At 52.2% G+C, this 24,820-nt stretch overlaps 1 protein-coding gene and 1 pseudogene across 1 annotated transcript in view; one reads left to right on the top strand and one right to left on the bottom strand.

Annotated features, from left to right (window-relative positions):
- LOC136570728 (uncharacterized) overlaps nucleotides 1-24,820 on the top strand; it is a 2,607,743-nt pseudogene that overhangs the window by 1,329,981 nt on the left and 1,252,942 nt on the right.
- LOC136570729 (uncharacterized) overlaps nucleotides 1-24,820 on the bottom strand; it is a 2,347,277-nt gene that overhangs the window by 1,181,760 nt on the left and 1,140,697 nt on the right.

Genomic DNA, 24,820 nt, shown 5'->3' with positions numbered 1-24,820 from the left:
GCTTACTGGGAGCTACTGGGCCCATGTTGGGAGGAAAATGTGACACACTGGGAGCAACTGGGATCGGCTGGAAGGTTCTGGAACCATGCTGAGAGGACTGAGACTACAACTGGGGCAACTGGGATCATCCTGGGAGCAACTGGGGCCACCCTTTGAGCAACAGATGGAAACTGGGATGATGCTAGAGGAAACTGGGAGGAACTGGGCAAGACTGGGATCATTCTGAGGTAACTGAAACATACTGGGAGTGTCTGTAACCATACTGGGGGCACTGGAACCACACTGGGAACAGCTGGGATCATGCTGGGAGCAACTGGGATGATGCTGGGGGAAACTGAATCTACCCTGGAGGCAACTGGGCACGACTGGGACCCTGCTGGGAGGGACTGGGACTATTCTTGGGGCAACTGGGATCATCATGGGAGGAACTGGGAACATCTGGAATTATGCTGGGAGCAACTGGGATCACACTGGGATCCCAGTGAGAGCAGCTGAGTCCATGCTGGGTTACACTGGGATCTCATTGAGAGCGACTGGAATCACACTGGGATTGACTGGGAGTGGCTGGTTTTGTGGATTTTGGGGGGTTTGGATTTTGGGGGATTTATTGGCATTTTGAGGGGGAGTTTTTCTGGGGGTGTTTGGGAGTTTATTGAAATTTCTTGTGGCTGTTTTTGAATTTTGGGGATTTTACTGGGATTTTGTTGGGATTTTTTGGGATTCTCAGAAATTCCTGGGGTTTTATTGAGATTTTTAGGAGATTTTGGGGCATTTTATTGGAATTGTGGTGGCATTCAGAGGGATTAATTGGGGATTTGGGGTTTTGGGGATTTTGGGTGGGATTTGGGGGGGTTTGGGTGTTGCCAGGATTTCTTTGGATCTTGGGGGAGATTTTGTGGGACTTTTTCTGGTTTTGGGGACATCTTTGGTGGATTTGCGGAGTTTAGTCAGGATTTTTGGGGTTTTTGGCATTCCAAAGGATTTTATGGGCTTTTATTGGGATTCTAGAGTGTTTTAATGGGATTTTGAGAGATTTCAAAGGATTTTGTGGGTTTTATTGGGACTTTCGGGGCTTTTAAGGAGATTTTGGTGCCTCTCAGCCCTTCCCCACACCCAGGGAATGCCCCAAAGCCCCTCTGAAATTCCACTAAAACCCCACAAATCCCCAAAAATTACAAGAAAACCCTCAAAAACCCCACGGAATCTCCAAACATCCCAGCGGAACTCACCAAAATTTTAAAAACCTCACTAAATTTTCAATAAATCTCCCCCCAAAAGCCCCCACAACCCCAACAAAACACCAAAAATCCAAAATCCCCCAAATCAACAAAACCCCCCAAAATCACATAACCATCACAAAACCCAATAATTCTCCCCAAAAACCCCAATACTTCCCCCCAAACTCCAAACAAAATCCCCCAAAGCCCAAAAAAGCCACCCCCAAATCCCCAAAAACCCTCTCAAAACCCCAAAATCCCCACAAAGCCCCCAAACTCAGTGGGGCCGCCCTGGATCAGGGGGCACCGCCCGGTGGAACAGGAGCCACTTCAGGGGGCCCTGGGAGCTTTTTGGGGAGGGGGCACCATGGGAGACCCCCCAAAAACAGGGGGGGGGGAACCCCTGCAGTGCCCCCTCCCCCCGAAACCCCCAGAGCCCGGTTCAGGGTGGGCCTGGGACCCCCAAATCTCCCCCGGGACCCCCAAATCTCCCCCGGGACCCCTCCAGGAACCCCAAACCCCCCAGAGCTCCCCAGGGTTTGCCCAGGACCACGCTGGACCCCCAAACCCTCCCCAGGACCCCAAAAACCTCCCCAGGACCCTCAACCCCCCCAGTTCTCCCCAGAATTCACCCCAGACCCACCTGAGACGCCCCCAAATCCATCAAACTGCCCCAAATCCCCCTCAGACGCCTCAATCCCCCCAAACCTCATGAAATCGCCTCAGACTCCTCGAAATTCCCCAGACCCACCTCAGAACGGCCCAGATCCTCTCGCAATCCCCCAAAATCCCCTCAGACTCTTCCAATTTCCCTCAGTTCCCCCTAAACCCACCTGAGAACGCTCCAGACGCTCTCAACCTCCCCCCAAAGCTCCCTAAAGCCCCCTCAGACCCACCAAAGCCCCCTCAGACCCACCGCACACCCTCGTGTTTCCCGTCGATGCCCCTAAAAATCCCCAATTTCCCCTCAGACCCGCCCCAAACCCCCCCAGTTTGGCCCCGGCCCCACCTCAGCTCCGCTCTCCCTCAGAATCTCGCGCCTCCACCACGTGTGCGGGCTCCCAGCAATAGCGGCGCGCCCCGCCCCGAACCAACCAATCAGCGCGCTGCACGTCCCTGAACTAACCAATCACGGCGCGGCTCCCCTCAGCAAGGCCCGCCTCCCCCTCGCCGTCCCAGCCAATCAGAGGCGAGCCGGAAGCGGCGCCCCCTTCCCTGCCGCCGCCGGGACCCCCGGGCTCGGGACAGGAGCGGGAGGGGCCTGAGAGGGGATCGGGGGGAGGGGCGGGGGAGGGTCCGGGTGGGTCTGGGGGGGCTTTGGGGAGGGGTCCGGGGGTTTGGGGGGGTCTGGGGAGGGGTCCTGGGGCATTGTGGGGGGACCTGTGGGGTGCGGATGGGTCCTAAGAGGGGTCTCGAGGAGGGGTCGCGAGATATGAGACACTCATGCCACAGCGTAAGCTGTAAGCGAAAGGAATTTTAAGAGCTGTTTTGGTTATTTCAGAGAAAGTTTAAAAGGGAGAAGCTGCTGTGTGATGTTATGATCGATTTTTGGTGCCAGAGTCCAAGGAGTTTAGGGCTGGAAATCCCAGCCCCACTGGATCCAAATGAGGAAATCACCTGGGCCTGTCCAACCAAGGTGTCACGTTGGTGAAATTAAAAGGCAAAACACGGTCCATAAGATAGAAAGGAAAGTGGTACTGCCTCAAGAAAACCTCTTAAGCAAGCCTGGCTGCACTTTTTATTCAAGAGAAAAGCAAAGTTCAGGAGAAAATGAAAAGTGTTTTGCATGGCTGATCAAAGACATCTGGAAGATTTAGAAGAAAGCCCAGCAAGCTGCTGCAATTGATAAAAAAAAGATCAGTGCAGAGCAATTTTCTTGGAGATTGCCAGGAAAGAGCAGAATAGCAGAGAGCAGAGAAAGGGATCCACCCTGAGGTGTCTTGTCCATATCCATGACTGACTCCAACAAATCCAAGAATATCCTGAGCTGGAAGGGACTCACAGGGATCATGAGTCTGACTCGTGGCCCTGCGCAGGACATCCCACCACAGGTCTGAGAGCCTTGTCCAAACATTCCTTGAATTCACAGGGGCTGTGACCATTCCCTGGGGAGTCTGTTCCAGTGTCCAGCACCCTCTGGTCCAAATCTGATGAAAACGGCACCAGGACAGAGTCCAAACCCAAAGACTAAGGAAAGTCAGGAGCCCCCTTGGTCTGAATGCACTGAGTGTCCCAGCACCAGACCCATGATTCAGAATGGGCAGTCATCAACGCAAGATTAACTAATTGTGGGAGTCAGAAATAAGTTGAAGTGATATAAATTGAGGTTTTTGGCCTCACTGAAAGGTGCAATGGCCACAAGCTTTCAACGGAGGACTCACAGGAAGAAATGTTAGATTTCCTAAAAGGCCAGTTGAGGTTTTGGAGGATGGAGCCCACCAAGACCTCCAGAAGTAGGAGAGGGGCTGAAAGGATGAAGTCAGCAGGGACAGAAATGGGAGAAAAGCCACACTTGCCAAGGAAATTCCAGAAGCAGTGATGGCAACAGCAGCACTGGCTCCAGCTTCCTCAGCTTCTTCTTTAAGGTGGGAAAGGAGGAAAAGGGGGGGAAGATGTTCTTAGAAGGGAAGGCTTGGCACTGATGGGGCTGTGGACTCCTCACCTGAAACTCCCTGAAACTGTGACACTGGCTCAAACCACGGCATTTTTTAAAAGCTAATTTTCTTGAGAGCAAAATTTTGAGTCTTGAAAGTGATCTCAGGCTTCACACCTTATCTGAGAAAAGTTTTTAAGCAAACACTGAATTTCTCAGTGACATGACTCCAAGAACAGAGATACAAGGGTAGGCATTGAGAACTCCTTGATTCCCCTGGATCATAATGCATCTTAGGATCAGATTAACAAAGGAGGAATGGATTTAGGTGCTGGCTCAAGTCCAACATTCATTAATATTTGTGGGTGTGGATGTTGTGGCTGCCCCATCCCTGGAAATGTTCCATGCCAGGCTGGATGGGCTTGGAGCAATCTGGGATGCTGGAAGGTGTCCTGTGGCAGGGGGTGGGACTGGATGAGCTTTAAGATCCTTTCCAGCCTGAACCATTTGGGGATTCTGTGATTCCATGAACACGTCCACACCCAGCCTTACTCCAAACGTGTCAAGCAGGGACGGGGGGTTGGCAGTCCCCAGACAACAGTGGGCAGGAGGAGAAGAAGCTGGCACGGATTAACTGAGCTGCTCTCCACAGAAAGAGCAGCAAGGGGGATTCTCAGCCAGGACCAGCCACAGAGGGAGTGAGCCTGCTCCTCACCCTCCTGTTTAAACACAACCTCTGCCCTCAGCTGCAGCGAGAGTGTTTCACCCTGTGCGAGTCTCCCAGGGAAGATCTTCCTCTTTGGGAAGCTGCAGTTGGAGTGGATGTTTTGAAGAGGTTCAAACCTCCTCTCTCTCTCCCATGGAAGGTCACTGTGATCACTGTAAAACAGAGCTTTCAAGTTGTTGGAGCCTAGCCTGTGACTTCCCCACTGTTTTTGTCAGCACCTGCACACACCAAATGTTTCTATGCCTAAAACAGCACTACTGAGAGCTCAGAGTGATGCTGTAGAGAGGATTTGGGGGGAGCCTGTGCAGGATAGCAAAAGTGCAGCTCAGTTTCTGGCATATTTTGGGTTAAAAATCATCACATGCTGAAAGCAAAAGTCAGAATTGAACCAAACAAAAATGCATTTATCATCCACAAGTCTAAGATCCTGCAGAATCAAGAAGCTTTCCTTGCCCAGCTTTGGAAAGATCACTTCTCTGGCCTAAACCCTTCTTATGCTTCTTGTTTCTTCTTTATTTCCTATTTTTTTTTTTTTTTAATTCTTCTTAGGTCTTCAGTTTCACCGTGCTCATCCCTTGTTTTCCCCAAACCAGGATTTCCCATTTCCAAGCCCTGGGAGGCTGCGAGGAAGAGGAAGATGCCCCGGGACACTGAGGCAGGTGAGGAGGAAGTCAGTGCCCCTTTCCCCTCTGTGCTGCTCCATCTCCCAGCCCAGCACAGCCCCCGGCTGCAGCACAGCCCTGGGGGGATCTCGATGCCCTTGCCTGTGGCACGGAGGCAAATCCCATGCTGTCCTTGTCCTTCCTCGCCCAGAGCAGGAGCTGAGCATGGAGAGCAGGGAGGACAAATGCCCGCGGCAGAACCTGGTGGCAGAGGCCGTTTTGAGCGGCTCCACGGTGCAGGAAGCCAACGGGGAGGAAAAGCCCCGGAGATGCCGCACGAGGAGGGGCTGCAAACGCAGATGGCGGGGATGTGAGGGGGAAAGAGGCAGCCTGGGCCGGGAAGGCGGCCAGAGATGGAGCCAGAGCTCGGAGCTGGTGCTCCATGAGCAGCTCCATGATGGGGAGAAGCCCCACACGTGCGTGGAGTGTGGGAAGAGCTTCAGGTGGAACTGCCACCTGATCAGGCACCAGAGGACCCACACTGGGGAACGGCCCTACGAGTGTGGGGAGTGTGGGAAGAGCTTCAGGAGGAGCTCCAGCCTTATCGTGCACCAAAGGATCCACATGGTCAGAAGCCCTATGAGTGTTCTGAGTGTGGGAAGAGCTTCAGGCGGAGCTGTGACCTGATGGGCACCAGAGGATCCATGATGGGGAACGGCCCCATGAGTGTGGGGAGTGTGGGAAGAGCTTCTGCCGCCATTCCCACCTGATCTGCCACCAAAAGATCCACACTGGGGAGAGGCCCTACGAGTGTCCCCGGTGTGGGAAGAGCTTCTCCAGCAGCTCTCACTTGACCCAACACCAATGGGTCAGGAGTGATCGATCTGTCACCTCAAAACCATTCAAATCCCACTGAAAATACCTGAATTTTAATCCAAAAAGGCTCAATTCCACCTCAGATTGCTTGTTCCCTCCTCACAAAAACTCGGTCTCAGGCCAAACTCACTCCGTTCCACAGCTGCCAGAGTGAAATTGAGTTGGGAGAAGACTGGGAGAAGTGGGATCTCAATTTGGAGCAGTGGGATGGGGATTGTGTGGGGCTGGGTGTGTGGGATGTATTTGATAGCAAATAAAACTTTCTGAGTTACTGATTCTGTCCCGTCCATTTTCAGTCAGTTCTGTTTGCAGAGTGCCACCTTCTCAGCTGATTCAATTCCTTTTTTAAATCATCTAACGCAAACAATCCAAAAACCAATATCAACATAAAACCACCCACACACAATTAAATTTTTAAAAATAGTTTTAATTTTTTAGGAGTACCTAAGGATATTATTAATGTTTAATTGTTTGGTTAAAATGTCTGAGAAATTATAGTGGTGTTTGGTTTTGTGTTTAGTATATTTGTAATATGAATTTTTACTAAGGTGTGTTAGATTGTATGTTAGTTTTTTAGATATTTTTTATCTCAAGTATATTAGCCATCGAGTTAAAACTTTCAAAGGTTGGTATTTATTTATATTTATTGGTAATGTTATAGTTCTTGTTTTTTGGCTTGAATCATTATTGGAGTATTGTAAGTAAGAGTTGAAATTACTATATTTCATTTTCATTCTAATTATTTATTCTAATTATTATTTATTTATTTATAATGTCATTCTAATTTTTTTAAGATGATAGGAAGGAAGTTCAAGGGTAGGAACATTTTTTCCTGGCTGGGAACTGGAATTCCAGACCCTGGGAGTGTGTGCAGGACCCCACAGACTGGGATCAAATATGGGCTGGGATCAAATATGGACTGGGATCCTATGGGTTGGGACTCCACAAAGTGAGACCATATGGATCAGGACCACACAGACTGGGATCACCTGGACTGGGATCAAATATGGGCTGGGATCACCTGGACTGGGATCATGTCGATGGGGATCCTGTGGATCAGAACCCTCCAGACTGGAATAGCCTGGAGTGGGATCAAATATGGACTGGGACTGAATGGACTGGAATCCTATGGACTGGGACCACACACACTGGGATCACTTGGACTGGGATCCCAGGGACTGGGACCATATGGATCAGGACCACACAGACTGGGATCAAATATGGACTGGGACTGTATGGACTGGGACTGTATGGACTGTGATCCTATGGACTGGGACCACACGGACTGGGCTCAAATATGGGCTGGGACTGTTTCTGAAAGTAACTTTGTTCTATAGTTTTTATTTCTGTCATTAATTAAGCTTGTTAAAAGGCTGCTTGTGCTAAAGTGCCTGCTTGGGTGGGATAACATCCAATGCACCCAGGATGAGGACACCTGTACAGATCTGCCAACTATCAGCACTCCCCGTCTGAAGGCAGAGTGCACCAAGGCCCAAAAACTGGAGGTGATAAAGAGAAGGAGCCAAAACCACAGCCAAGAAACACACATGCTCTGAAAAGGCAGACCCAGGGAGGGGCCATGTAAAATCATTCCTGGAATATGTAAAGTAGTTTATGGATATGCATGAGGGTCTATGAATATGCACCAGGCTGATGTAAGGGGAAAGGTATTTCAGGGGATCCCCGAAGGTAACAGGGTGCTCCTGGCTGAGTGCCAAGAGGCACCCGGCCGTAATAACCTTTGCTCCATGGTCCTGGTCTCCCATTGTCCCTTATAAAACTTTGTACATTTTCACAGGAGAGTGAATGTGTTTTTCACAGGCAGCTTCACAGAAACTGGAACACGTGGGGGTTCCCAGGAGTGGGCACCGCTGATCCAGGGCATGGAGGCGCTGCCTGCAATCGTCCATAACCGCCCATAAGGAGCCTCCAGGGCTTTACCCTCCATGAGCTGCAGCAGCCGTGTCGGGAAAGGTGACAAGAGCCCGTGGAATGGTGCTTGTTGCAGGCAGATTGGCCACTTGCAGCTCTTCAAAACTCCACAGCAGCAGATAAGCATTGTTTACATTTTGTTCCTGAGGCCTCTCAGCTTTTCAGGAGAAAAAATCCTAAGGAAAGGATTTTTCATAAATAGATGTCAGCGACATGTCACCTTTTTTTTTATTTTAGTTAAATTAAAAAAAAAGTGTTTGTAATTCTTTCTGCTCGACTCATGCAGAAGAAAGAACAAACACTTGACAGGTTATCTGTTGCCAATCAAAGCCTCAATCAAGTGCTGATGTGGAATGATCAAGGAAATTCTTCACCTGTAGAACATAAAATTCTATCATATCACTAAAACAATCTTACAATATAAGAAAATGCAAAAACAATGCAAAGAAAGTTCAAGTCTGAACAGCTGAGTTTCAGAAAAACTCCATTGACTGAAGACGTTCCTCTTTGACATCTCTGAAAGTCCCTTTTGGTCCTGAAACAGGTTGCAGAATCCTGAAACAACAAATTGCTAGAGAGAATCCATCAATAGTTATCAGAAATCCATTGACAGTCATCAAACAATTTTGAGAAAATTTCAGGAATGTCTTGGCCACTTTATTGAACCACTTGGGCTGAAGCTAATTTTTGACTCTTCAGTGCTTTTGAGCTGCTACTAGCTCTTTCAATTCTTTTTATTTAATTTTATTTTTTTTCCTTCGGAAAGAGCAGCAGCAGCAGAGAGCCTGAGAGGCCCTGGGGAGCCCTGGCCCTCTTGGAAGGATCAGGAACCCCAGACCTGGCCCACAAAACGGTGGCCCAGGACCTGATGGGGCAAGCAAAGGCCCCAAGCCCAAGAGCCGGCTGGGCGGTGGCCCTGGCCCGGGGAACTGAGCCAAGCAGCCCAGGCCCAGCCCGCCAGGTGGGGTCTGTGTTCTCACAAACCTGCACCCTGCTGCCAATGCAATGGCAGAATGAGTGACCAAACGCTTCCTCCTCCCCGAACCACTGGCCCATACCAGCAGTGGGGGAAGAGAAGCTGTCCCGAGAATCATCATCTCGGATCTGGGGATGTTTTGTCCCCACAGCAAGCGAGCGATGGTCGCTTTCCGCTGTTCCCTCTGCCTCTGCAATGCAAATGCAAAAGGTGTTCCTTCCATCTGCCTCCCAGTCTGGGGACCAGAGGCAGAACTTTCGGGAGCCACCTCCCCCTGGCCACTGGGATGCACGGGCGACGGCAGGCACCCCTGGAACCCGCAAGGGGGGAACCACCGACCGAACACCCACCAACCTGCCAAAAACGCTGAGTTTGAAAGCAGGCAGTCGGGCTGCGCCTGCACTCAGCTACCGAGCTACGCCTCCTCCACAGGAGAGGCCGGCCGCCGCAGCCGCTCTCGCAGGGGGCAAACGGCTCAGGACGGTCCGAGCTTGGACATGCCACCGGTTCCAGGACAGCCTCTGACGCAGACACAGAGGACAAAGTCCCCAAAGGCGGCAGAACCGCCAGGGCGGCCGGTGGGGGCAGCAGGGGTGCACGGGACAATGCTGCTGTTGTGTCGCTCAGCTCCGGGAGTGGCAGCACAGGCGCGAGCTCTGTCCCTGCGGGAGGGGATGGCGGGGACAGCACGGGGTCGGCAGCAGCTTCTGCCCCTGGCTCTGGGATCGGCCGCAGAAGCGCAATCGCAAAATCCGGCGGAGTCCGCACGGGAGGTGGCGGAACAGCCGGGGGGGGCGGCACCGCTTGCCGGTCGCTGTCGTCGCTGAGTGCGTTGCCTTGCAGCACAGGCGCAGCCGCGGGAAGCGGTGCTGCTGAGATCGGCCGCGCAGGCGCAGGCAGGGCCGCTGCAGCCGGAGACCCCACAGGCTCTGCTGGAGGGACACCGGCTGGAGGGGCCGCACGCACCCCCGGGGCGGGCTGGGGTGGCCCTGCGGGCTCGGCAGGCGGGGCCCCGAGGACCGGTGCCACCCGCGGTGCTGAGCAGGGCAGGGTCTATGGGCTGGGCGGGGCGGTGCCTGTGGGGCCGGGCGGGGGGCACAGCCCACTCAGACCCCCCCGAGGGTAACGAGGGGGGGAAAAATGGCTCCGTCCGAGCATGCTCCAAAGACGCAGGGAAAAAAACAACTTTGGCTGCAGGCAAAATCTCACCCCCCGCTGCGAGTCAGCGGGGCTGGGAAGCAGCAGATCGTCCCCCTCCAAAGGGTCTTCTCCCGTGAGAACTGGGGGGAATGGGGCTTGCCCCCTGCAATCAGCAATCCACTGAAAGGACGCTGCTCTCCGTTTCAAGACCAGGAAGAGCGTCCTGAACCCGGGATAAATCCTGGGGTACCACAGTCCACGGTCCAAGGCGGCTTCAAAAATGGATTCCATGCATTCCCATATGAACATATCAAGGGCATAGAGCACATTCATAAAAAACCCATAGAGCTTTGCCCATCAAAAAAACGCATAGAAATGTCTCTCTACCATAGGAATTCTGTCCTCTTCACCCTATTTTTGTCAGAGGGCAATAAGTTTCTCCTCTGAAGGGGAGAAATGAACCTCTGCCTCTGTGGGGACCCTCCCCCACATTTGCAGCCACAATCTGCGAAGGGCAGCATTTTCAGGAGGGGAAAAGCTAACAGAACCTTGTGACAGTGTCCAGCACTCTCTGGCCAGCTGCATGGTGCTGCTAGGCTTTCCGGACATCTTTTCTGGAGGCTTTTCAGAAGGTTCCCTTTGTGGTCAGCCTTGCTGTGAACCCTGTCCAAATCCGGATCTTCAGTTCTTCAGCTCCTGGCTAGAATCCACTTCTGTGGTCACTTATGAGGTGACCATCAATGCCACACACTTGGGGTTTACCCAGTGTAGCAGCTCCTCTGGGCTCTCACCAAGTGATGAATCTCCCTCAGTCACTCAGGGTCACCATCTGTGACCGTGGTCACAGGGGTTTTCAGGTGAGGGAAGAGACGAGAATGTTGACTCCATGTTCAGAAGGCTTGATTTATTATTTTATGATAGATATTACATTAAAACTATACTAAAAAGAATAGAAGGAAAAGTTTCATCTCAGAAGGCTAGCTAAGCTAAGAATAGAAAGGAAAAGAATGAAAACAAAGGTCTGTGGCTCGGACAGAGACTGCCGTGACTGGTCACTTATTCCAAACATCCACACGAGACCAATCACGGATCCACCTGTTGCGTTCCACAGCAGCAGATAACCATTGTTTACATTTTGTTTCTGAGGCCTCTCAGCTTCTCAGAAAGAAAAAATTCTAAAGATGGATTTTTAATGAAAAGCTGTCTGCGACAGTCTTGTAGCCACTTATAGGTGGCATCCCTGCCCTGATTGCCTGAGGCATCATGGGCCCATCGAGCTAGGAACAACTCCCCCTTGTGTTGCCAATCTAAGTCTATCTTTGACACCTCTATTTTTGCTGCCTGATCTACCTGCTCGTTGTTTCAGTGTTCCTCATTAGCCTGACTCTTGGGAACATGGGCAACTACATGGTGGACTTTCACAGGCAGCTTATCTACCCTGGTAGCAATATCTTTCCAGTCATTAGCAGACCAGATTGGCTTTCCCCTACGCGGCCAGTTGGCCTCTTTCCACCTCTCCAGCCATCCCCGCAGAGCATTGGCTACCATCCATGAATCAGTGTAGAGGTAGAGCTTTGGCCACTTCTCTCTCTCAGCAATGTCCAGGGTCAGTTGAACGGCTTTGAGTTCTGCAAGTTGACTTGATCCACCTTCTCCTTCGGTAGCTTGTGCAACCTGTCGTGTGGGGCTCCATACGGCTGCTTTCCACTTCCGGTTCATTCCCACAGTGCGGCAAGAACCATCAGTAAAAAGAGCATATCGTGTATCTTCTGCTGGCAGTTGGTTGTATGGTGGGGCTTCTTCAGCCTGTGTCACTTCTTGTTCCCCTTCATCAGTGAGACCAAAGTTTTCACCTTCTGGCCAGTTTGTTATTATTTCCAGAATCCCAGGGTGATTCAGGTTTCCAAGATGGGCGCGCTGTGTGATAACAGCAATCCATTTACTCCATGTAGCACTGGTGGCATGGTGCATAGAGGGAACCTTTGCTTTGAACATCCACCCCAGCACCGGTAGTCGGGGTGCCAGGAGGAGTTGTGCTTCTGTACCAATCACCTCTGAGGCAGCCTGGACTCCTTCATAGGCAACCAAGATTTCCTTCTCTGTGGGAGTGCAGTTGGCCTCAAAGCCTCTGTAACTTCAGCTCCAGAATCCCAGTGGTCGACCCCGAGTCTCCCCAGGCACCTTCTGCCAAAGGCTCCAGGACAAGCCATGGTTCCCGGCTGCAGAATAGAGCATGTTCTTCACCTCTGGTCCCATCCTGACTGGGCCAAGGGCAACTGCATGAGCAATCTCCTGCTTGATCTGGGCAAAGGCTTGTTGCTGCTCCGGGCCCCAGTGGAAAATGTTCTTCTTGCAGGTGACCAGGTAGAGAGGGCTCACAATCTGACTGTACTCAGGAGTGTGCATCCTCCAAAAGCCTATGGCACCCAGGAAAGCTTGTGTCTCTTTCTTATTGGTGGGTGGAGACATTGCTGTGATCTTGTTGATGACGTCTGTAGGAATCTGACGCTGTCCGTCTTGCTACTTCACTCCCAGAAACTGGATCTCTTGAGCAGGTCCCTTGACTTTGCTCTTCTTGATGGCAAAGCCAGCTTTTAGGAGAATCTGGATGATTTTCTCCGCTTTCTCAAACGCTTCTGCTGCTGTCTTCCCCACACAAGGATGTTATCAATATACTGCAGATGTTCTGGAGCCTCACCCCTTTCCAGTGCAGTCTGGATCAGTCCATGGCAGATGGTGGGACTGTGCTTCCATCCCTGGGGCAGTCGCTTCCAGGTGTACTGCACGCCCCTCCAGGTGAAGGCAAACTGAGGCCTGCATTCTGCTGCCAGAGGAATGGAGAAAAATGCATTGGCAATGTCTATAGTGGCATACCACCTTGCTGCCTTGGACTCAAGCTCCTACTGGAGCTCTAATATGTCTGGCACGGCAGCGCTCAGTGGTGGAGTCACCTCATTCAATGCACGGTAGTCCACAGTCAATCTCCATTCTCCTTCAGATTTTCGCACAGGCCAAATGGGGCTGTTGAAGGGTGAGTGGGTCTTGCTGACCACCCCTTGGCTCTCCAGCTCTCGGATCATCTTATGGATGGGGATCACAGCATCTCGAGTGGTTCTATACTGTCGTCGATGCACTATGGAGGTGGCAATTGGCACTTGTTGCTGTTCTCCCATCAGGCGTCCTACTGCAGATGGATTCTCAGACAGCCCAGGCAAGGTGTTCAATTGCTGGATGCCCTCTGTCTCTACAGCAGCTATCCCAAATGCCCACTTGAGTCCTTTTGGGTCTTTGAAATACCCACTTCGAAGGTAGTCTATGCCCAAAAAACATGGGGCCTCTGGGCCAGTCACAATAGGATGTTTCTTCCACTCATTCCCAGTCAGGCTCACATCAGCTTCCACCAAAGTGAAATCCTGGGATCCTCCTGTCACACCAGCAATAGAAACAGACTCTGTCCCCACATGTCTCGATGGGATGAATGTACATTGAGCACCAGTATCAACCAAAGCTTTATACTCTTGTGGTTCCAATGTGCCAGGCCAATGAATCCACACAGACCAGAAAACACGATTTTCCCTGGCCTCTACCTGGCTAGAGGCAGGGCCCCTCTAAGCCTGGTTATCCTTCTTTCCCTGGGCAAATGTCTTGGATGTTCCTTCAAGGGGATCAGACATGGCATCATCAGCATCATACCTGGTGGTTCGGCTATGGGCAACTGGAGCTGCTTTCTTCCTGGTGGCTTCCTTCAATTCACGCACCCGTCGTGCCAGAACAGCAGTAGGTTTTCCATCCCACTTCCTCATGTTTTCTCCACAGTCACGCAGGTAGAACCACAGCTCTGTTCGTGGGGTGTACCTTCTCTGGCCATCTGGGGAACGTCTGCCTTGGATACCAGAACCTCTGATCTGTACTGCCGAGATTTGGAGAAGGTCTTCTTTAATCTCCTCTCTGAGCTTCTTATGATTCTCTTCTATCTTATCCTCTAAGTTCTGCAGACGTGTTTCTACCGCTGCAATTCTGGCATGTGTTGGGCCATGTACAGCATCTGCATATGCTCGGAGCTTCCTTGCCATATCCAGCACAGTCTCGTCCCTCTCATCCCGCTTCATTATGGCTAGGGCAGAAGCATATTCGTGTGGCCCAAGTTGCACAAGTTTCCGTCACATCACAGATGTGCATGGCACCAGGTCTGGGTTCCTAGTTGTCACATCATCTGAGAAGATAATCTCTGCCACTGCCATCTCTCTCAGGTGTTGGATCCCTTGCTCTATGGTCTTCCACTGTGTCTGTTGCATATAAAGATCATCTGCACACAGGTATCTTTGTGCAACACTTTCCAAGACCCGTGCCCAGAGGCTGTGAGGGTTTGCCCCCCTCATCATTCCTTGGTCAATGACAGGATCCTGTGACAGGGATCCCAAATGCCTCGCTTCCGTGCCATCCAGAATTGTAGCCTCGCCTGCAGCATCCCAGAGACGGACTAACCAACGGATTATGGATTCATCAGGTCGTCGGGTGTAATCCTTCCGTAAGCCACGAAGGTCCTTGAGGGAAAAGGACTCAATATTTGCATCTGGTCTTGCACCTGCTGCTTTGACTCCTGATTTTATGTCAGGAGGCATTGAGGTTCCTTCTCCTGCATCATCATCATCATCATCATCATCCACTGGTCGATTGGTCTTGTCCGTGCATTTCCCACTTCTAGTGCTGGTAGCAGCAGCCATTGGTTTAGCTGCTGGCTTAGGCTCACTATCTGGTTTGGCTGCTGGCTTTGAGCCTGGGGTGTTGGCTGCAGCCTGAGTGACTGGGACAGCTGCTGATTTATCTCCCTGCCCCCCTGCCTCCGTCTGCTGTCCTACAGTCTCCAACAGAGTGCGATAAGCATATGCCAGGGCCCAGCTCACTGCAATGACCTTTCTCTCCTTAGGCTCATCCTGGTATTTCTCTTTCAGATATTTCCCCACCTCAGCTGGGTTCTGAATTTGTTTATGGGGAAAATCCCAGACTATAGGGTCAGAGAATTCCTTCAGGATTTGGCCCATATCCTCCCATTTCCCACACCCCTCAGGATGTTCCACGCCTGGGTCTACTCCTGAGTCAGGGGCCTCATCAGTCTGTCTAGAAATCTCAGCCCTCATTCTGGAGAAACAGCAGACTGTATAGAAGAAGGCTACCAGATTGAATACAAGAAAGATGGTTTCTTTAACATTCAGGGGAAACTGAACATCCTTTACTACTGATGCAACCGATTCATAGGAGAAGAAGGAAAGCAAAGGCTGAAAAGCCTCATTCCCTGCTGCTCCTCCTCTAACAAACTGGACAAATAACCATAGCCAAGAACCATTCATACCTGGAGCAGACCCCAACATGTTTATAAACTTCTTGCACATCATTGCCATCAAGCCCAGCAGGATAGCTATTCTGGTCACTGCCCCTCTACTGTAAAAACTACGTATGAGGGACAATACTAGAACTATTTCAGGATAGGAAAATAAACCTAGGGACCACAGAGGTATTAAAATCTCGAAAAACCCTAGGGACCAGAAGCACATGCAAGCCTTCACCCCAACACTCATCATGAATTCAAAAAGCATGGCTATTAACTGCTTCAAACAAACAGAGAGTAATGGCAACCAAAATACACTCAAAACAGGGTTTTTCCACTCACTCTCTCGAGCCCAGCGTTGGGCGCCAAGATTTTGTCGTGGTTTAGGGCAAATTTGGAGGAGAATTTCCAAATGAGGGCCTCTCCAGTAAGCAAACCCACACGGTCCCTCCCCCCAACCGGTTCGGGAAGGATTCCTCGGAGAGGAGTGGAAAGAACCTGTTTATTTAACAGGCACAGCACCCCCCAGCACACAAAATGAACAATACCGGATGGCAACACTGAAAAAAGATGACAAATTCAGAAAGTCTCTCTTGGGGGTGGTCACTCTGTTCTCAGTCCCTCCGGCGCTGGGGATGCTGCTGCAGGCCAGAAGGTGCAGGATTTTGGAGTTTCCCAGGTCCCGGTCCGGAGCAGGTTCGAAACAGTCAGAAAAAGGAAAGGAGAAACAGTCCAGGAAGAAATTGGACAGTTTAGCTAAACTAGCTAATGAGCAAAAGCAAGCAGAAGCGAAGCAAGCAAGAGCGAGAGAGCAAAGCGAAAAGCAAAAGCAGCAAAAGCCAAAGCTGCAGTCTCTGTGTCCCGCCAGGCTGATAAGAAAACCAAAACAAAACTTTCCCTCTTCAGAGCCGGTCTTAAAGGTACAGAACATAATATCCAACATTCACAGAACACATGAATGGGGATACAAGCATCATAACGTCACCCTAGGACACTGGCATCGTACTGGGAGTGTCTGGGAGTAACTGGGATCAAACTGGAGGTGACTGGACTTATACTGGGAGCAACTGGGACCACAGCGGGGGCAAATGGCATCGGGTAAGGTGTGACCGGGCTCATACTGGAAGTGACTGGGGCCACACTGGGCTCTTACTGAGAGGGACTGAGAGTGAAAGGAACCATACAGGGCATGACTGGGAGCCGCTGGGACCGTGTCGGGGGCAACTGGGATCCTACCGGGAGTGATTTGGACCATACTGGGGGTGACCGGGACCCACCGGTGAGGCGGCGGCGGAGCTGGGAGGCGGCCGCAGCGCAGGTGGGAGCCGCGCTGGGTTGTGCGGGGGCTCGGGGCTCGCTGCGGGCCTCGGGGGCGGCAGGGGGCTCAGGCGGGTTCCTTGTGCCGTGTCCGGCCCGTGGTGCCGCTGCCGTGAGGGCGCTGCGGGAGCGGCTGCCCGCGGTCTCCTTGCGGCCGCTGCCTCGGCAGGAGCCGCTGCCGGAGCAGCGCTGGCTCGGCCCGGTTCCTGTGGCTGGGACAGAGGCGGCTGCCCCGTGCCCGCGGCTGTGCGGGGAAATTCACGTGGCCGGAGGTTTCTGTGCCCCGAGGAGACAGAGGAGTCCTGTACAAGTGACTTTATTGCTGAGCAGAGGGAGAGGCCGTGGCGCATTTGCCGTGCGCTCTCTGCCATTGTTGTAGTTCGCAGCCTCCTTTTTATCCTCATTTTCCCGGCTCATCTCCCTCTCCCTTTGCCCACTGCCTGAGGTACTTGGAAGGTTCAGACCTCCCGATCTGCCAACTGCACCTCGTTAATGTGCACCCCTACTTTTGTAGAACAGCCGATATTCACGGCTCTGTTAAGTCTTTTTTTGTTCTCGACGTTCAGGAATGTAGCGGGACTTTCTGCGAGCAGCAGTCCATGTTAATTAATAACATTTATTGAAGCTGGTGGTTTCGCCCGGTACTTCCTTATCTACAAGCCCCTGGCCCCTCGCTCAGCTGCTGAATGAGCTGCACTCTCAAGGTGTGGAGCATGGTAAAAAGGTGAGAGGTGCTGTAGCACATCAGAGCAGAAGCAGCATTCGTTTAACCCATGGTCTGCCAGGGAACCACAAAACCATGTCCCATTCCCATCCTTTCCACGTTTGGACTGGTACATGAGCTGCTTTTTTGTTTCCTTTGTTATCTGTTTCACCACTTTTGCTTTGTCATCTATTTGCCAAGACCAGTTTGTGTCATTTGATTTTCCACAAACTCCTCTTTTCTCTGCTAACAGATGATCTGATCCCATCCCATGGTGAAATGTTGTGTTCCTCATTTCAGTGGATTGCTCAGCAGGAAGGTCAGGAGCTGGAGCTGTCTGGGTGGTTATTCCGAGGGCAGCTTGTAATCTAATGGTGCCATTGAAATGAGAAATGGGTTCTGTGGCTCCTGATATGAATTGGTTTGGGTTCCCAGGGGCTGGTCCATGGTGTTGTAGGATTTGTTCTGCTGGCCGTTCATCTTCTCCCCATTTTTGGCCGCTCTCTCCAGCCAGGGCTGCATCAATTGACCATTTTTCTCTAATTAAATCATCAAATACTTGGATTCCCAACTGATTTCCTGGAACTTGTGGTAGCAAGAACATCTCAGTGCTCTAATCCACCCTATATAACATAGACAGTGACAGCACACGTTGGAGTGGGCAGAGGGATGATTCCCCCCCATTTATTTATAGTGAAGTTTTCCCAACATTCTCCATTTGCTGTTTCCCTTTGCAGCTTCACCCGTTTCTGTTGCAGGGTCAGATATCCTCACCCCGGGCTCTGCCTTGAGATGTGCAAATTCCATCAGTGCAAGCAGGCAGAGCTCGGGGTGAGGGGCAGGGGGAATCAGCCCAATTCCTGCCCCAGGCAAGAGACCCAGGTACATTGTCCAGGCTTTGCCCAGCAGGGTTCATTTGCATTTCTAAAGCTCCTCTCCTGGCTGACTAGAACCAAAGCTTCTCTTCCAGGGCTGCCATCTGGTGAGTCACATATGGCCCCCCGGAATCTGCTTTTTTTAAAAAAAGTATTAACTATTTAAGAGTTAAAAGTATCACGGTTAAAGCTCTTCAATTTTGCAAAATGCAACATAAAGGCGAACATGGAAAAACCCAGACCAAAAATTGATTCTCACCCTTCTGTCCCAAACCTACCTGACAATATAAAGTGGGATTATTATAAAAAATGTTTCTCATGTTGTAATCTTATCACTGAAACTGTAGGGAAAACAAAAACTCTCCAAGAATCTCTTTAGTGTGAGAGAGTCAAGGCATTACTTGGTTCTGGCCAGGATGGGCAACAGAAATACTTTCATCCACACATAGCCCGGCTGAGCAGAAAAAATCATTCCATGACATGTCAGTTTTACTCGATTTTTCCTAAACTTTACGTAGTCTGAACCAATCTAAATCCACTGCTTTAATGTTCATTGCTTCCAAGTCGTGTAAGTTTTTAGTATTTGGTTTCCTATTAGACTCGGATTTCTTTCCCTCTGATGTGAATTCCGTCCACACTCCTGGATTTCCTTCTCAGCCTTTTCCAGACCAGGTGTCTCCAGCTGTGCCGGGGGCAGTGTCTGGGGCAGCTGTTGGTTGCTGTTTGCTGCGGGGCGTTGATGTTTTGTTGCTGGTCGTTATCTCTGTGGGTGTCTTTTGGGCTATTCCCAGTCTGTTCGGATGTTAAACTCGTCTCCATTGAGTGGTGGAGATGAGTTTAACATCCGAAGAGACTGGGAACCCCTTAAATAAAACCTTTAAAATTTCTTTCCCAAAGGCAAACCTTTGAGTAGAGAAACCTTTCTGAGCAGAGAAATAAGATTTAAAAGAAGCAGAATGGGTGCATTTTGCAGCAATGCAGTTGCAGTCAGCCCAGAGTGTGGGTGTGAGTGAGCCCCAGAGTGGAATTGTGCCGTGGTGCTCCCCAGCAGCTGTGGCAGTGCAGGCCCAGCCAGCGCTGGAGCTGCAGCAGTGGCAGCGAGGCTTGGCCGCAGTGGCTGGAGGTGCCAGAGGAGGGTGGCCAGGATTCCCGAGGGTTTGAGCAGAGGATCTGTGGGCAGGCCCAGGGGCTTGGCCGCTGTGGAGCCCTGGCTGCTGCTGCGTTGCCTTCAGGGCAGGCTCCGGGCGGCTCCCATGGTCCTGCTGCAGGCGGGAAGTGCAAATCTCCGGGGCTTCAGAGCCCCTGAGGCCAGGCTGAGGGGTCCCCCCGTGCTCAGCTGTGCTGGCGGCTGTTTCTGGCCTCAGGGACACTTGGCGTGGGCCCCTTGGCCACCAGTGGTGCTGCTTTGCACTCCTTAGGCAGGAGCCGATGTCCTGGCTGGGTGTTGGCAACAGCAAAGTCCCAGGGCAGGCTCTGTGCCAGCCCAGCTTCCTGGGGGAGAGATTCCACAGGAGACAGGATTCTGGCTACAGCCTGCCTTACATTTACATCCCTTATTTCCACCCTGCACTAGGTGGAGAATTGCCCAGGTAAGGAATTCCAGACATGAATTCCAAGGGAGATAATTGAATATCTGCCTTGGGTCTGGCTCTTTTTCTTGCCAAAGCCAATGGCAAAAGCTGTACCCATGGCATCTTGGTTTCTATCTCCGGCTTCCAAAGGTGTTTCTTTATTTCCCTATTCATTCTTTCTACCCAACCCGAGCTCTGGGCTTGCCAGGGGTTATGGAGGTCCCATTGTATTCCTAAAGCTGCCATAACCCCCTGAAGGGTCTTTCCTGTAAAATGAGTTCCCCATCTGAATCTATTGCTTCCACAATCCATTATCTTTGAATTATTTGTTTTAGCAATAGGTTAATAAGTGATCCAGTGCTTGCTGAAGCAGTCAGAATTGCTTTTGCCCCCTGTTAGGTGCCATGGTGTCACCAGAAGATTTTGAAGCCTTCCTGCTCAGGGCATTTCAGTGCCAGGCTCTTACAAGCACCCACAGCTCCGCGGGTTGAGCTGAGCATGGGCCGGTGACCTGCGCTTTGTCTGATTCCCCCTCCTTAATAACAGCCTGTCTTGTAGCTCTTTTCCCTTCTGCTGCCCTTGCAGAGCCATCCACAAACACATTGTCTCCCTCAGGCCAGGGAATGTCCCATCAATCTCTCCCAGCCTGGCTCGGGAGCTCTGTCCCTTGAGTGCAGTCCTGGGTTCCTTGCCAGCCCCTCTCCAGGCTGTTCAAACAGGAGGCTGGGTTAAACCCTTGCCCTGTCCTCAGTTCTGAATCCTCCTGTGCCATTGAACAAGTTTCATACTGTAATAACCGAGCCCTGCTCATCCATTTAGAGGCTCTTTTGGTTGTCAAAGCTTTAACTTGATGCCAGACTTGAACTCTAGGAGATCCTCCTGTTGTCATCAGTTTTCAGCCTCTGCTCCCACGGAAGCTGTGGCTGCACAATTCTGCAGACAATGAGGCTGCTCTCTGGCCACTGGGTTAAACATTTTAGCACAAGAATTCCTTTGGCAAGACCCTGTTTAATGTCCACCTATAATTCAAATTGTTTTGCCCTGTCTGGAAGGGCCAGGCCACTCGCCTCAGTTAATCTTAATTTTAACACTTGAAAATTCTGTGTTTCCTCCTTGTGTCCATCCATCCGGTTTGTTGACTGGCAAGATAGGAGTGTTGTAGGGAGACATCCTTGGCTCCAAAAGCCCTGCCTTTAACAGGGACTCAGTACCAGGCTGTGAGCCCTTCCTTCCCTCTCTTGGAACAGGGTATTGCCTGTCCTGGTTGCTTTAATTTGTAGAGGCTCCATATCTAATTTTCTGTATTTCCCTGGGGCTGCCCACACTTCTGGGTTCACTTCAGCATAGGCCTTGTCAGACTTTTGACACAGAGGTACAACAGAACTAGCCTCTGTATCCCTTTTTACAGTATTAAAATCCAGCTCTCAAACTCCTTCCTAGTTAATTACAATCACAGGAGGAAGAAAAAGAAATTCATTTATTTCAAACCTATCCCCCACAGCTTCTAATAGTGGTTGAACAAATCATACCTGCTCATCTTTCCCACTCATTCCCTTAAAAATTAAAATATTCCTTTACTATTTTCCCCTTTAGGTCTAAGATTCAGAGCAGATTGAGAGGCCCCTGTGTCCATCAGGAAATGCCTCCTCTCAATGCAGACCCACCTGAATGTTCTCAAGGGCTCCAGTGTGGAGGGTCCCTGGTGTGATGGGAGCTGTGACAGCCCTGCCAATCCATGTCCATCACGGGGTGGACTTGCTGGTCCTGAGGGTGCTGCTGTCTCTGCTTGCAGTGTCCTTGTGCCCTGCAGCTGGAGCCCTGATTCCTTGCCAGGGGCTGTTTGGGTGGGCTGTGCCCTGCCGAGGAGGGCAATGCCTCTGCTGGGTGCTTGTGGCCGAGCCCGTGCCCTGGGTGCCGGGGCCCCCTTGGGCCCTGGGGCTGATCCCTCAGGGGCTGTAGGAGCTCTGCCCTGGCCTTTGCCTTCAGCTTGGCCTTTTGCTGCTCCCTTCTTGCATTCACCTGCTGGGCCTTTGTGCCCAAGTGCTGCAGGGCCTTCTTCTGCCCCTCCTGCAGCCCCCCTCAGTGCCTGTGGGTGCTTGTCTTGCTTTACAAGACAGGTGTCTGCTTGGGAAGGCAGAAAAAGCCTCTCTTGGAATGGAGAATGCAAACCCCTCCCTCTTAATTTTTAGGATAGTGAAATCAAGGGGCTCTCAGGCAAAGATATGGGATTAGGAATAACGGTTCTTTACTAGTGTGTATAATATAATAATAGTAGTGTGTATAAACAGCTCCGGCAGTGACAACAAACAGAGCCCGGAGCCGGTCCCGGCCTTTCGGCTGCGGCGCTTTCCCCTTGGGTGCAGTTCCGGGCACGGCCGGCAGGGGCGCCGGTGGCTCCCGCGGGGCGGGGCAGCGCATCCCTGCCATGGGAACCTCTCTTAACGGCAATAGAGCAATCCCTTCATCTAACTCTTTCACTTTTTTACCTTCGGTAGCCTTTCTCCCGTGTTTTGAGAAAGAATTTGGAGAGGGCTGCCTTTTAACTGAGCTCCTAGTGTTTTGATAAGGTGCTTCCTGTAGAGAGAGGAGTTTTCCCTGAACAGCAGGAGCTGTGGTTACCAAGGGGACGTAACTCAGAGCAGGAGGGGTCAGGGGAGGATATCCCGCCGAGGCTCGGTCGGAGTGTGGGCAGGGTCTGCTGCCGGAATCGCCAGAGGGGGATCTTCCCGTGGAGGCCGAGCCGGAGCGTGGGCAGCCCCCACATGGCTTATGGCGGCTGATCCGGCAGCTCCCAGCAGAGCAAAGGCAGGTGGGAGACCCCGGCAGCAGCGGCGGTGCCCAGCGCAGCTGGCACGGGCAGGGCAGCCGGGGATGGGATGGCTGGGACCCGCCCTCGGTGCGGTCGGCGCGGTGACCTCGGCCCACGCGGCAGGACAGAGCAACCCCCATCTTCCCCAGCATGGCCGGCAGAGCGGCCGCGGGCCGGGCAGTGGGGCCAGGGCGCACAAATTCACCGCCAGCGCCGGGGCAGGTGGAGCTGCCCTGGGCAGTGAGCCCGCACCTGGGATGGAAACCGGGGCAGGCGGAGCTGAGGCGGGCAGCGAGCCGGGACCCGGGACAGCGCCTCGGCCGCGAACGGAGGGGGCAAGAGCTGCAGAGGATCCCACTCTCTTTCTGACTTTTCCTCTTGTTCCCCTCCCTTTCATTTCCCCTTTTTATTTTCTTGGTTTTTTCCTCGGGTGTTTCTGATACTTCAAAGATTTTTATTCTCCTAAAATCTCCTGTCTAACATATGGCATATTCTCTTTCTTCTAGATTAAATGGGTTTTTTTACAAATAAATCCAGAACCTAACAAATCTAAACTTCTGCTTGGATATTTTGAAATGGTCGACGAGCTAACTCATGACCTCCTAATGTTGTTTTTCTCATCACCTTTTTATTTATCCTTTGGCAAATTAAGCATCTTTCAGTTACTTGCTTTGCTACACCAAAAATCCCAGTGCACCCAAAATTCCTTAAAAAATGATCACACAAAGCTTGAGTACGCCAGTGGGGTTTCTGATGCACGTCTTCTAATATTTTCCTAGTAAGCACATTTTATTAAGTAATTGTCTTCCATGTAGAAGTTTCTATTTCCCTGATTTATCTTGTTCATTTCCTATCTTGTTTAATTCTTTTTTCTCGGCTTCCCTAAACTTTGGAATTTCCAGTTTTTCCTCGTTTGGAGTGAATATTAAAATAACTCTTTCAGCTCCATTTTCTGCTGCATCCTTAGCTTTGTGATTTGCCCCCAGTTTGCCCAGTTTGCCTCTCCTTTGGCCCGGGCCGGGTTCCCCCCGCCCGCAGCGGCTGGGAGCAGCCGAGAGCCCCGCGCTGCCCATGCCGACCTGTCCCGGCTCCATCGCCGCTGCTGCCGCGGGCTGCGAGGGCTGCGGGAACGGGGCACCGAGGGTGTGGCTGCTGCTGGGGGAGGAGGAGGAGGGAGGGAAGGGCAGGGATGGAGGCGGAGGAGGAGGCGGGTAAGGGGGGAGAAGGAGGGGGAGGAATGGAAGGGGCGGGATGGAAGAGGAGCAGGAGGTGGGGATAAGACAGAGGAGGAGGAGGAGGGGGGATGGAAGAGGAGGAGCGGGAGGAGAAAGAGCAGTGAAGGAGGCGGGGTTAGGGGGGAGGAGGAGAGGGAGGTGGAGATAGGACAGAGGAGGAGCGGGAGGAAGAGGAAGAGGAGGTGCAATGGTGGATCAAGGCTGAGCTGAGGGAACCACGCGGTCTCGAGCCCTGTCTGAATTCGCAGCCCCCACCTGTGGGATCATCGCCCCCCCCCCCATGGCGCAGGTGAGCGGGGAGGGGGAGCCCGGCCCGGATATCCCGGGGGGTCCCTGGGTTGGGTTTTTGGGGGATGTTTGGAGAATGAAGAAGTCCAAGGCTGAGCGGAAAAGGCCCCTCGGGGGGACATCGGGGGGTGGCGGTGGCGGCTGCCGGCAGAGGCAGCCTGGAGGAGCAGAGCCCTGTGTGCCCCAGGAGGCCAAAGTGGGGAGGCCAGAGAGGGGGGAGCGCCGCCATTGGCGGGAGCCTCAAGAGCCTGGAGAGGGGCAGGGGGGACTCCTTGGAGCCGCTGCAGCCCAGAGCAGAGAATGAGGGGAGAAGGGAGCCCGGGAGCCCAAACAGCCCCGGCATCCCGAAATGGGGAGAGCCAAGAGGGGGCAGTGCGTTCCCAGAGACCGCCTGGGGGGATCTCGTTGCCCTTGCCTGTGGCACGGAGGCAAATCCCATGCTGTCCTTGTCCTTCCTCGCCCAGAGCAGGAGCTGAGCATGGAGAGCAGGGAGGACAAATGCCCGCGGCAGAACCTGGTGGCAGAGGCCGTTTTGAGCGGCTCCATGGCGCAGGAAGCCAACGGGGAGGAAAAGGCCCGGAGATGCCGCACGAGGAGGGGCTGCAAACGCAGATGGCGGGGATGTGAGGGGGA

The sequence above is a fragment of the Molothrus aeneus genome, unplaced genomic scaffold (genome assembly GCF_037042795.1).
Source record: "Molothrus aeneus isolate 106 unplaced genomic scaffold, BPBGC_Maene_1.0 scaffold_36, whole genome shotgun sequence".
In the NCBI taxonomy this organism is placed as follows: Eukaryota; Metazoa; Chordata; class Aves; order Passeriformes; family Icteridae; genus Molothrus; species Molothrus aeneus.
The sequence above is the reverse complement of the archived record's forward strand: the minus strand, read 5'-3'. Positions and strand labels throughout refer to the sequence as shown.